At 33.8% G+C, this 13,909-nt stretch overlaps 1 protein-coding gene across 2 annotated transcripts in view; it reads left to right on the top strand.

Annotated features, from left to right (window-relative positions):
* The window catches only part of LOC127870707 (apoptosis-resistant E3 ubiquitin protein ligase 1-like), a 132,970-nt gene that overhangs the window by 21,950 nt on the left and 97,111 nt on the right, over positions 1-13,909 (top strand). For both annotated transcript variants that reach the window (XM_052413137.1, XM_052413138.1), the window contains exon 3: positions 7,614-7,776. The gene's annotated coding sequence lies outside the window, so the exon portion shown is untranslated. The remainder of the gene's footprint in view (positions 1-7,613; positions 7,777-13,909) is intronic.

Here is a 13,909-nt window from a genome sequence, read left to right on the forward strand (position 1 = left end):
ATTAATATTATGCATACATTATTTTAGAAACTTTTTTGTCAAAGTGTAAACAAGTCCACTTAATTACATATATTTGTGTACATGTTTTCATTATCATCTTAACAATGCTGCTCGAAGAAAGTCGTTACTTATATAACGGTTGTGCACGATCTTAACAAATTTTCTATAAAAATTTAATCAGAAAATGTGTTGGCTATGAAAGAGAGCTTGTAATTTCGAAAGAACTTACATCAGACAAGCCTCGAAGGTATTTTTTATCGAGACATACAAATATTACCAATTATTCACAATATTTAATATGTGCATTATACCTATACCACATTACTATTTTGTTCTTACTGAAGTTCTTTTTCTTTCATGAATCTTATACTTCTTCTTACCTGTGTCGTTTGAGCAAATGAAGGGTTGAAACTATATAAATCCTGTAAACTTACGTTGATGTTAAACGTCAACCTAGCGGACCAAAATGCAAAAAAAAACGTCTTCAAGCGCATTCTTTGTATGAAAAATACTATCTTATGCTTTGCTTGCCCGATTCGCTTTGGTTTGTGTGTGCTTTTGTTTTCATTTGATTACAAATATACGTATTATATAACATGTGTTTGGTGGTATGAATAAGTAAACAATTTTCTTGGAGGTTTATTATGAATATTTTTATGAAATAAGAATTTATTTCTGTGTGTTTCAGGATGGAAAGACACAGTCCTCGTTTTGATGACAAAAGCCCATGTGTCATCATGTATCTTCATGACACTGCTTTGCATTACAAATGGATATGAATATTCGGTGGTGTTAACAATGCAGTATTGCCATACAATAGTCGTCATTTGGATACTAAAATTATGGAGGGGACACAATATCTGGATGAATTACAGTGTGCTTGTTTTACTTGCATGTATAATATTTACAATCGGAATGTTTTTTAAATACAGCATAGAAGCTTCATATGTTCAATTGTTTAACATAGCTGTCAGTGTGATTTCAGGTGAATTATTGTATATAATTATTTTTATCGATAGACACATCTCTGAGCTGAAAATAAGCGCAATTAATGGTGTTTGTTTCCATATTGTCATATGTCTGCTATTCATCGCGATTGGACTATATGGGACTATTCCGGCATCAATGTTCCTCACAAGCACAGGACAAATGGTGTATACAATCGAAGAACAGAACACTGGCTTTCCTCAAGAGGGGTATATTAATCCGATTGATTTGGGCACAGAATTGTACAACTTTCCAGTTAGGTATACACACTTTCCGAGGCACAACTTGACAAAAAACTTTCTAAGAACGGATGTCGATGAGGTTGGAAAGACGCTGAATTTACCTTTTGTGTATAAATCTATTGAACGATATGTTGGAGAGGATGTCATGTTGGATTGTTTTGGCGAAACAAACTGGGAGATCATGTGGAAATTCAATGGTACATATATTTCTGAATTTGAGAGTCGACATTCCATAGACGAATTGGAAACGCAATTTCAGGGCGCCCTTATTAAAATTTCGACCTTGTTAATTCAGGTTCTACGCAAGGAAGATTATGGCACCTACGAATGTCACTATTCGAAGTCTAATGATTGGGCGCAACATACCTATGTTATTGGTGTACATGTTTTAAAAGAAATACCACGAAAGATAGTAATCCTAAACTTGGATGTAGGCGTGTATATCCAATCCTTGTCCTTCTTTTGTTATTATGCCAACGAAACGACGAGTAGCATAAGTATTGAGTACACTATCAATAATCAAAGCGTTGATACTGTTTGTTCGGAATTTTCTACATGGCATTGTGCGTTAACAGTAAAGAATTTTCATACATATAAGTTACCATACATTGGTCTCGTTGAAATGAACAACGATTCAAATTATAAAAGAACTAACATTGAATACTGCTTGTGCTTAGACGCTTTTGGAATTCACCGCATATATTTTCACCGGACGAAACGCTATTCACTAAAGAGCTTGAGCATCCAGCATCCATATGTCCTGGTTGTTCTTCCACACACAAAACCGTCATTGTTCCGTTACTTTGATGACTCAAAACATTACATAGAAATAGACACACTTTTAAATTCGAATGAGACAGTGGAAACAAAAGAAAGGAAACTACAGCCCCTGCTCCATTTGGTTAGAGCAAATGAAAGCAAAGCAAGATTTGTCGAAAATCTATTGCAAAACGTAGCTCTTCTGTGTGCATTTCTGTGTGCAATAGGTTTTTTGAGCTTCGTAATAGATGTATTTTGGGGCGTGTACTACAACGGAATATCGCACACACTACAAGGATGTTTACCGTACTGTTTACAACCTACAATACTGGAAAATCCTAGAAGTGTTTTTATTTCGCATTCAGAAGAGGACAAAGATTTTATAACACGGACGCTTGCACCATTCCTTGACGAAAGTCTTAATCTTCGTGTTAGTTTCTCAGGAAAAGATGACGATTTTGAAAGCAATCATGACGTCTTTAATCAGTTATCCGAAAAAATAGAACATAGTGATAAATTATTAGTAGTATTATCGTCAGCTTACCATGAAGAGGAACAATGTGAAAAACTTGAATTAATGATTATAATTTGGGGATTACTTAATAATAGAACAATCAAATCCAAAAATATATTATGCATATTCTACAATGAGGGTGCAAAATTGCCACTTAAGTTTTTGCGACACTTTTATTTTAAAAAACTTCATTGGAATAATCAACTTTCGGAGGAAGAACAGTTACTTTTTATTCAAAAATGGCTAACGACTGGCCGGTTGTAGGCGCGGAGGTTGTCTTATACGCCATATATCATCATGGTCGTCATCTTTATTAATGCACTTATTGTTAAATACTTGTATTATTATCATCCGTTTTATCATCACCGAATTCACACACGTAATAATCTTCTTCTCAATCATCCTCGTTGTTATAATGATTTGTAAAACTACTATTGTTTGAGTTCTATAGTAATGATTACCATAAGTATTGTTTATTATTATAATGTATTATTATTATTATTTATTCATGTGTGCGTGTGTGCTTATGTGCTTGACTTGTTTTATTTATTGAAGACCATGTTGTAAAAGGAAATGTTAATTAATGTGTATCCTAAATATACATACAGACAAAAGATGAATTTTTCCTAACTTTAATTCTTAATTGCCTAAAGTTATTTCCATTATTACATTAATGGAGCATTTCAGTTGCAAAGTTGGAAGAATTTTTATTAGATTAACAATGATTGTTGAGCACGTGTATTGTATGTATTGCTTTCATTCAATTCAATGGGACCATACCTGCCCTTTTAATATTTTCATTTCGGTTTGAAAGCGATTTAAATGTATCGCCAATGCCATTGACCTTTGTTGTGCATAAGGTTTTATTTAAGTATTCCTGAAACTATATTGCGAGCAATAACAGTTTAATATAGCAGGATTTCCTATTGGATTTTAAGCACATCGACATGTATGCAAAAGTGTCAGAATTTCCAAATAAGGAGTGCCACTGTGTATAAAAATTTTAATCTGTGGTACTATGTGCTTAATTTTCGAAACCCGGGGTAACCCTTTGCTAAAGTTTACATCACATTTAGTTGCTTGATCCTTTCGTGTCTGCATAACTTAGGACATTAATATTGAAAGGAAATATTAATAAAATTGATCGCTTAATTAAGGTCTGTGCCCATCTGAATTAACAAAATCTTAGGGAATGTCCTACATGGCCTTGTCGGTACTTCCTCAATGCTCTCGGCGATTTTAAATTTTATTGTAATTTGTGTTTTTCTTTGTAACTGTATTTGATTCAAAATCAAGTGTTACCGAGCCATTATTGTTTTCCGAGTGTAAAGCGTTTTTGTATTGTGGTTGAAGTTTTACCTTTATGTCTTTAACAATCTGTTTTCTGCACATTTGTCATTTTTAATATCCATGAATTTGAAATATAAATAAATTATAGATTTATATAATATTTGATATTATATATATTTTTACACCATACATTTATATCAACAAAAATTGTTTAAGAATGTGAGCCTCTGTTAAAAGTCGATGGTAATGCCCCAAATATGAGCTTAGGCGTGGGTAATGCAACACAATACGTTCCGTTGATAAAGTAAAAACTTACATGTAACGTTTATTATAGGATTATCTTATGTCGGCAAAACTTCCCCATTATTAAGTGTCCTCTTGTCATATGACACAGTACCATACAAGCCGATGTTGTTATTTCAGCATCATTTTATTACCATCAAAGGTTGCACAATTATTGAACAATTAAATGAATATTTATAGTATCTACTTACGTAACAACTTTATCATGTCAGTGCCACATTACTTAATTTCATAACAGGTCAACAAGCATTGACATTTATTAAGATGCTATTTCAGAATCGCTTTAACACTAGAAAAAACTACACACTGTTCAGCAAATTGAAATAATTGTGAATCTTTGGTCACAATTTTGCTATGATTGTGAGCCCTTGTTCTATGGCATAGAAGGACAGGAAGTTTTGATCGTTATTCCATTTCATACTCCAACCGTTTGCATTTCACCTTAATAACACCTTATTTTTAAGGTTATCATAGTAGTAATGGTTAGCCAACAATACTACATTTAGCTTGTGGGCCATACACATAATAAGTTTAAACACATGCAAGTTTGAAATTCGTAGGTTACAAAATGTAGAGTTATTGATTTGACAAATTATGGCTACAGACTGAAAGATGTTAGTGGTGAATCCTTTATACCAGCCTCTTCTTCATTGCAAGTATCATAGTCTTTAATATAAACTTTATCAAATCCATAGCTCACACACTCAATGAATCTCATTTATTGACACTGTCTTGAGGTAAGGTTTCAGATAAAGTTTTCAATATCAGCTCTTTCTAACAAATGTTAAAAAAATTATCAGATTGCTCAGCACATTTTGATGACTAAAGACTGTCACTAATACCTTATGACGTGTGTAAAAGAGCTGAATCTGAAAGTCCACCCTCGTCATCTTTTCATCTTCGATAGAGTTTGTGATAAGTGTTTGGACTTGCGGTATACTGTAAACCTGTAGCTGGATATATGCGCCAACTCATGGATCACATCTTTTTTTTGCACAAATGTGTTTACGGGTTTTAATTTTAGATTTCCTCATCTGTTTTATGAATAACGATCATCCATTTTTCATGTTAATAACAGAGAGGCAGCAATGCATGAACAGAGAGGCAGCATTTTGACAGAAAGGCCACCGATATGCATCTACACCGTGTTACTAAGAAGACAAAAGTTACATATCATTGTTTGAAAACCATAATGGCTGATTTGCACACGTACACTTCTAATGTAGAAGACCCCGGTTTAATCCCTGTTCCCAGGTGCCTGTGAGTTTCGTTGTTGGTCACCATACCGGACGCTGTTTATTCTGTAAAACGAACGTAGCAACTTTTCTGATAATTATAATTCTTACCTGTAGGATAACTTTACAATTCAAAATATGCATTTATATCTGAAAGCCCGTTTACGTGCAGATATGGTTGCTGATTTCTGCCATATAATCTGGTAAGTTTACGGGTTTGAAGGGCGAAGAAACGAACACACGAGACAAATATACCGACCGAAACGACGAATTAATAAGAATAATAAGAATAATAATTATTATAATAATATCTCAGTATTTGGTCCATTCTTGATGGCAACCCTGATTTTTCGCTATGGTGTGAAGGCGGGTTTGAAAGGCGAAAACACGTCAGAACGAAGAATAAACCCGTCAATGACAATTGTGACATGCGTCATTCTTTCTAGTTAGCGGGTTTGAATGTCAACATAACGACAACCTGCCAACACAAAGAAATACAAATACTACCACTTTCGTTTTGGACGATATATTTGTCGTTTTGCTTGGTGTCGTGTTCAAGCCTTTAAAACCTGCAAACAATCCAGAAAAATAAAGCACACATCAGTAAATATTTGTAGACAAGTGTACATAATTCTGCATTCATGGTATAATTGGCGATGAAAGCGTGTAACAAAATTCTGAAATAGTATTTATTGTTCTTTTCATTGATGGCTTACAAACCACTTGAATCGAAAACGTAGTAAGATACTAATAGCTTTATTGCAGTTTATTTAACAATACGGATTGAATTGGTCAATTCACTATCGCCTTGAATGTGTATGTAAATCGGAAAGTAACGAAGTTACTCATAACATCAAATATAAAAATATACAATAACAAGAAGTTTTAATGACCTTGTTTCGAATGATCTTTAATCTTCAACACGGAAGAGGTTAATGTAGGCTATATACAGACACGATCTCTGCAAGATACGTATATTCTAAGTTATTAAGTTAAAACAGTGTGAAGTTCTTCTTCTATAACCTTTTTGTGAACTTAACTTTAACCCTATAAGCCCAAAATACAATAAGAAGAAGGTACCTATAGCTGAGAGCTTGTTTAATTGTACCCGACCAGATCAGAGCATTGTATACGTTTCAAAACGACAGCTTAGGTCGTTAATGGCAAATTGAGTGGAAACCTTTTCTCTATTTTTAGTTTTTCGTAACTGTGAACGGTTTTGTTTATGTATCTTAGCAGAAAAGTGTCCCTGTTGGTAACCCTTCAGAAAATTCGTGATAACGTTTATTTTCATTATCAAGATATCTCTTGCAGATGGTGACTTCAAATTGTAAATATGGCTTCATGACCAAGTAGTAGTAAATGTTTCAATACATTTTATTGGATATTGATATGTATGAGACACAAAGGCCTAAAACTACGCATTGGTCTAATCCAAAGCCTTATTGCAACGGCAATATCGGTCTGACAAACAATCCATTCAAACAGAAACTTGCGATTAGGCGGAAACATTTTACACGTCCATGCTTCCGTATTTTCATAAAATCATTTTCAAAATTTAAGCATATAGCTACGAATATCTTAACTCTTTTTATTACCGATAATGTGATTTCAAAACAATAACTCCAACGTTTTAACTTTCCCAAAATGGTTTCAAGTTTCTAAAAAATTGTTCGACGTGATACACATGAAGGACCTAACTCAAAAGCAAACATAAACGAACGTGAGCGTTAAAAATCACGATCAAAAGGAGTTATACATTTATTGTTAAATACGCAAACAGTTGGATATATATATATATATATATATATATATATATATATAATATAATGTATATTGCGATCAAAGGTAATAGTTAATGCTACAAGAACACCAGAAACACCACTTTAACTGCTTCTACTATTATTATTATGTCTACCTACTTCTTCTTATTCTACTATTTGTAATACTTTAACAAGACTCCTTAGGCTACTAACACTCCTTTAGGCACCACTTGTGGAAGACGTTCATGTCGTGCGCGTGTCGTCCATCTGTCACTACCATACAGCAGGGAGCTGAGGACACATACTTTGTATGCCATGGACTAAATTTTCTCTGTTAGAAGCTTATGGTAGATGAAACCGATCCAATGCGCTTGGTAAGCTCGGTATCAATTGACAGGTTTCTGTTGATGGTGGGCCCATGGTAGATGAAGTAGTCGACCATCTCCAAGGTATAGTCCCCGATCGTAATGCAGCGTTCGTTGCCGGCATCCTAGCCCATGATATTCGTCTTTTTTTGCAGCTGACAGTAAGCCGAAAATATTTCCACGAGACTCTGAGGGGACTCTACTGTATGCGCGGCAAGGGCAGCGTCGTCCGCAAACAGCATCTCTCTTCGGTAACCTTGCTCTGGTCCATCAGCGGGTGAGGTTGGACAATTTCCTGAGAAGAAGATGCCAAACAAGGTAGATGCTAGATCGTAACCCTGCTTGACGCCGCTACTGATTGAGAACGGCTCGCAGGAAGACCCGTCTAAAACGACAGTTATTACAATTACAATAAAGTTATTACAATTATGCACGTATATCGTATTTATTGCTTACATTCAATTCAATTAGACCATATGTTCCCTTGGAAGAAATAAACTTTCTTTTTACCTAATGATAAGATATGACATTTCTGCAGTGAAATAAAAGCAGTGAAAATAAACAAATTGTTCTTTTCACCGGTGAAAAGAACAAATTTTCGGAACTCCTTTTCCTATTTTGAGATAATCTTAAATAATTTTATGTTTATTTTCTATGATCATGAGTGAATTAAAATCGACATTCCACCGAATCCAACAAATGTTCATGTTATTTCATGCTTTTTAACCGTTTATTTACATTTTAAAAGAGTTAAACTGGAGAATTTCGGTGATATAATGACGTCATTATGTCACACTAATGACGTCATTCTGTGTTTTGAAATGATTGTATTGAGGCACGCCACGGGAGAAACTCCGAGAAAAGGTAATTTTTCAGCGAAAGGGAAACAGCTGTTAATTATTTTCTTGAAAAAGGGGCATAAAAGAAACAGAAAATGTGTTCATGTAAGTGCAAGAGTGTTTGTTATTTCACGAGTGATCATAGAAAAATAATATTTTCTATGATCACTCGTGAAATAACAAACGATCTTACACTGACATGAACAAATATCCTCTATGTCTTTAATATTTACATTCCTGTTTGAAAGCGATTTAAATATATCGCAAAGGTCAATGAGGTGTTTAGTACATTAAGCTTTATTTAAGTATTCCTGAAACTATATTGTTTTTTGTTGTTGTTTTTTTTTGTTCAATGTATTTTATTTTCTAGTCGATAGGTGTGTTGGTCGAGGGAATCCCACTCCTAACCATACATAGTTTAGAAACAATATATGCAAAGTATAACACATTTCATACGTTATACAATCAGCAGCGTTTACATTACAATATAAACAAATAGCGTTATTAATAACAAGAAATATCTTTAAAAAAGATATACGGCGTTGATTGTGGTCGATGTTTATGAACGATCAAAAGTTATCTCTATGAGATAAAAAGTAGCGGATGCCTTTTTTCTGCGCAGTTCTTAGCTACATCACAAGCAAATCAGTTACGGGGTGTTGCGCCAGATTTCGTGGCTTATTTTGCTTTATGTGATATTATTACTCAGATATCTATATTTACAGAATAGAAAAACACAAGAAACATGAAAATAAACGAGTGCATATAGGTCAGCCGGCAATACTCGAATCTTAATTTAATTGCATAATTATGTATAGTGAATTATTGTGCTCATGCTTAATAAACTGGTCTAAATGGATAAATATTTCTAACTGATTTTATCAAAATTGGTCCTTATCATGCAAATGTTGAAAACATATTAAAAATCGATGATTGACATACCACAATAATATCGCCGAATATCTTTATTTAGTATCTTTCTGATCAAAACAGACTTCAAGTGCACAAAGTTTACGCGACGGCGTTTATATAAAGATTTCTGCAACTGACCGCAAACTGACCTTGCTACCTTGCGGATTGGAATGCAATGCATTAAAGTAAGGTAACAATTCCGCTGCTGAAACGACGGCTTGTTTACGCCAACTGTACACGACCAAGGCAACAGCTGTGCCTAAAATATTGATATATCGACAAAGCGACTAAACGAACTATTTACTCCATCAGACAAAAATAGCATAGATTCCATTTTTTTCCTTCAATGAAAAGATCGCAACCCCTTCTGCGAACTCCGGTGATGAACTGTATATAAACTCTGACTTTCACACACTGGCCGCGAATTGACCCGAAACCTCGCGGGTTGAAATGCAATGCAAGTAAGTACTAAATATGAGAATATAGCCTTTAGTATAAACGCTTTGGCGCTGGTAATTCTCTGAAAATAAAAGGTGAACGCACAAACTGTATTTATGTCGAAAATTGATTGTAAAACTGTTCTATCTATTGAGCCTTTTCATTAGAGATAAAATTGTTTCATGCAGTAAAACAGTGTTACAAAGACGCGGATATGTTTCCAATGTTCTGGTGTTAAACTCAAATCAGCCAATGGAATAAATGAAGTGTATTCATTCGTACCTAGTCGCGGGGAATTTTATTTGAATATTATTGGACACTTACAAAGGTCAAGTCAGGGTGAAAAGCTGGCTTAATACAGCTTACGCCGAAAAAATGATTGAAATACCTTATCACAACTACTGGAAAAGGGTTAACACCAGTTCCCGTTCTTTACTTTTACGCAAATCATTAAAGTTATCTGTTTCGCTAAGTATTTGACAATGTAAGGACAGGTACGATTTTGCTGCTGCAAGAATGGGTCTAGTTTTGTTCATTTTGCAATTATAATTAAACATTTTTATAAAAACAAATCATAAATATAAAGGTCCACTTGTATAAATTTTCATGTCCTAATATAAAGGAATGCATATTAAGAAAGTTCGAAAAGTGATCACACCCAAAAAACATTTTTTTTATTAACTGATTTACATGATTACATTCCCAAAATATATGTTAAATAGTGTCACATTCAGTTTCACATAGGTGCAAATGGCTGTAGTGGCGTAACCAATTTTAAAAAAGAAGGAGTGCGTACATAAGATTCAGTGTATAATTCTATATTGAAATCACTGCATATTGGTAACCCGTTTCATACGGACGGAAAGGCATATACAAAATATGTCGCCATTCGTATTTTTCAATAGTATTATGAACAATAACTGAAACTATATTGTGAACAATTACAGTTTAACAAAGCAGGATTTCTGTATTGATTTTAAGCAAAGGTGTATGAATATCCAAATCAGGAGTACCACTGAGCATGAATTTTGGGGTTCCGCATTGCCTTAATTACCAAATCTGTGGTACCCCTAAGTTTTCAAAATCCTGTGTACTCTTCGATTAATTTACAAAACATATAATTATGTGCTCCTTTCATGTCTTCATAACTTAAGACTTTATTATTGAAAAATGGAATAACACAATCGATTGCCGAATTAGGGTCTGTGCCACTCTGCCGTAGCAAAATCCCGAGGAAATGCATGAATGTGTTGGTATTTCCTCCATGCCCTCAGCGATTTTTAACATTTATTGTTTGTGAGTTTATCTTTGTAACTGTATTTGATTCAATTGTTTGCATTGCAAACGATCCATTATAGCTTTACCGAGTGCAATGCGTTTCGAAATGTGGTGGATAATATGTCTTTTTGTATTTAACCATCTTTTTCCTGCGAATCGTTTTTTTCCATATAATATCTGAGATGAGAGGTCGATTCACGCCATGTATTTTTATCAACAGAAATTGTTTTAGAAAGTGAGCCTGTGTTAAGAGTGACTATCAGGGCCTTCAACTTCCAAATGTCATTGTCGTGGGTAATTTCTTCTCCGGCACTTTGCTCTCTGGCAAACCTGGGCAGGTGATCTTCATAATTTATATGGTATCGAGATAACACACATATGGGTAGCTAATACATTTCGTTAGTGCATACTTCCCAACCAATGATGATACTGTATATATTGGCTCTACAAACGTCAACGCTAAAATGCAACTACAATTAAACTTTCTACAAGAATATACATATTTAGTGATACAACACGTAATCCTTCATCAGATTAGCAATCAAAAACAGGAAATGGCATAGACGTCATTACATCTTAAAAGTAAGATCAAAATCTAACATACAATATTGCGCAATTAAAAAGGATACAATATAATGTCGGTAGGATGTAAATCAAAGGACAAAAAAGGCCAAGTTTAATTATAAAACAAATTTGGTTTATAAAAACGGTCTGACGGATGTAAAATGTGCATCGAATTAATTATAACCTTGCATCAACGTCGTCCATGTGATCTGGATATTACATGTGAAGCTTTCAAAATCACCCGTGGACATGCCTCGTAAACACTACTAAGCCTTCTATTTTAAATAATTATACACACTATCTAGACACGGTGTGGAAAAAAAATCATGTAATAAGCGCGTGTGATCGTTTATTTTGACCTAATGGCGTAATCTTTATTGCTACCAGCATACCGATGAATCTGATCATTGGTTTAAACACTATTTATTTAGTTCAATAGAAAGCCCATATAAGCAATACAATACAAACATACATATTATTTTCGAACAATACACAAGGCAGGAGGAAATTGCTTTATATAAAGGCTGTCGGATACAATTTGACAGAATTGAGAAAAAAGCTCGAGGCTTATGCTTTGTCTCTCTTATGTCTGTTAGAAGCGTTGCTGTTATGGTGTAAACAACCAAACGTGTAACAAAAACTTATAAAAATGACAAAATTTTGAAACATATAGTTCAGTGATTGGTATTTGAATACCGTTTAGAAATGGAGAAAATATATGTGTTGTAATACAAATCATATAACAGGGTAGTATAGATACCAAAAAATGTAATAAGTTGAGAAGGAAATGGAAGGAAGTGTAAGAGTAGAGTTCGAGTAAGAGAAGTTGCGATTAGAAAAGAAGTAGTATCTGATCATTGGTTAATGGGCTGCGCGGAAACTAATTTAATTACTAGTCCTTGTGACCTTTTAGTTGTTGAATTAAAAAGTAATATGCATATTTTTAACAAACAAAATTACCACTTATCGACAATCAAAGCATTGTTAACTTATTATGCAGAAACAAATGTCTGCATACAAATTCCTACACGTTGACATTTGACCTGGTTATCTCAACGCATTAGGCTTCATCCAGTTTCTAACGTTACCAATATACAAATTAACATAATCTAGGTCAAAACAAATCATTCAAATGGTATCATTCTGAGACGACTTAAATTATCCATTAAATTAAAAGTCCTTTTGACATGGGGAAATTTTATACGATACGGGTCTTTCTATCACGGTAAGTAAAAAATTTACCAGTTTGCATGGTTATCGGTGAAACCGTTCTTTGGATAACGCGCTGAAACAAATGGTCCACTGACCGAGAAGCATGAAACTATCTACCGTCCGACCGACCCATTAACAAACGGACAGAAGCAATGGGACACAATGCAACTAGTGGATTCATGTTAATAGGGCTCTTATTGGTGAAAACATGCATTCGTCCATTCAGTCAATTTAGGAAATCGTTCCCAATAATTATGAACCTGTTCATTGCCATAATAGAACAATCATCAAGACTTTGACAATAGAGATAAGCAATTTCTGAAACCTATGTAATTGGTGTATTTATTTTGTTAACATTTCTGCACGTAAATTTTAAATATATAATATTCAAAATAATAACAAATTAACAGTACATATATTTCGAAAATGATTTAATAAAATACAGATTCTCTTTGGCCTGAAACTTCGTTTTTTATCTTAAACATAAACATATATATCTTTCAAAAGTGTATTTATAGCAAACTAGCATAAACCTTAAATACACATATAACAGTAGTTTTCGGCGCTTTTTTAACATTGTACTCGCATTCGAATGTTACATCCTCTCCTAAATATCGCTCAACATAAACATTCAGGTAAGGTTAACTTTCTTTTCATACATCTGTGTCAGAACATATTTTCCCGCTAGGTCCTGTTCGTAAATTTCATGTTTGGTACAGCGGACGCCTGTAAAGTGAGTCATGCCATTTATTGACGAAACATCGATGTAGTTATTTTTTTATATCTAATGAATGGAAAAAGTTGTCAGAAAATTGTATATAGGCAAAAATCAGAAATTTAACTTGGACATAATATGAGAATAGGCGAAATATGACAATTACAAGAAGGTATTTTATGAATGATTTGGATCTATGTTCAGTTTAATAATAAATCGATGTATTACATCAATTAAATGAATATATTCGTTGATAAACCAGTTGATCGCTATGATGTATGGAAAGTATGGCCTTGCATGGTCTGCATAGAACGTTCTGCAGGTTTTGATATCACTTCTTGAGATAACCGACAAGAAAACGTTTTGTAAAATTACTGAAATGCACATCCGTGTTATTGATCGTCTTCTACTATCTGTATTACTATTAGACATATTGTTTGTAAATTTAACTGAGAAATTAAGTTTAATATGATAAGACAGTATTTTGCATAGA

The sequence above is a fragment of the Dreissena polymorpha genome, chromosome 3, assembly GCF_020536995.1.
Source record: "Dreissena polymorpha isolate Duluth1 chromosome 3, UMN_Dpol_1.0, whole genome shotgun sequence".
Lineage (NCBI taxonomy): Eukaryota > Metazoa > Mollusca > Bivalvia > Myida > Dreissenidae > Dreissena > Dreissena polymorpha.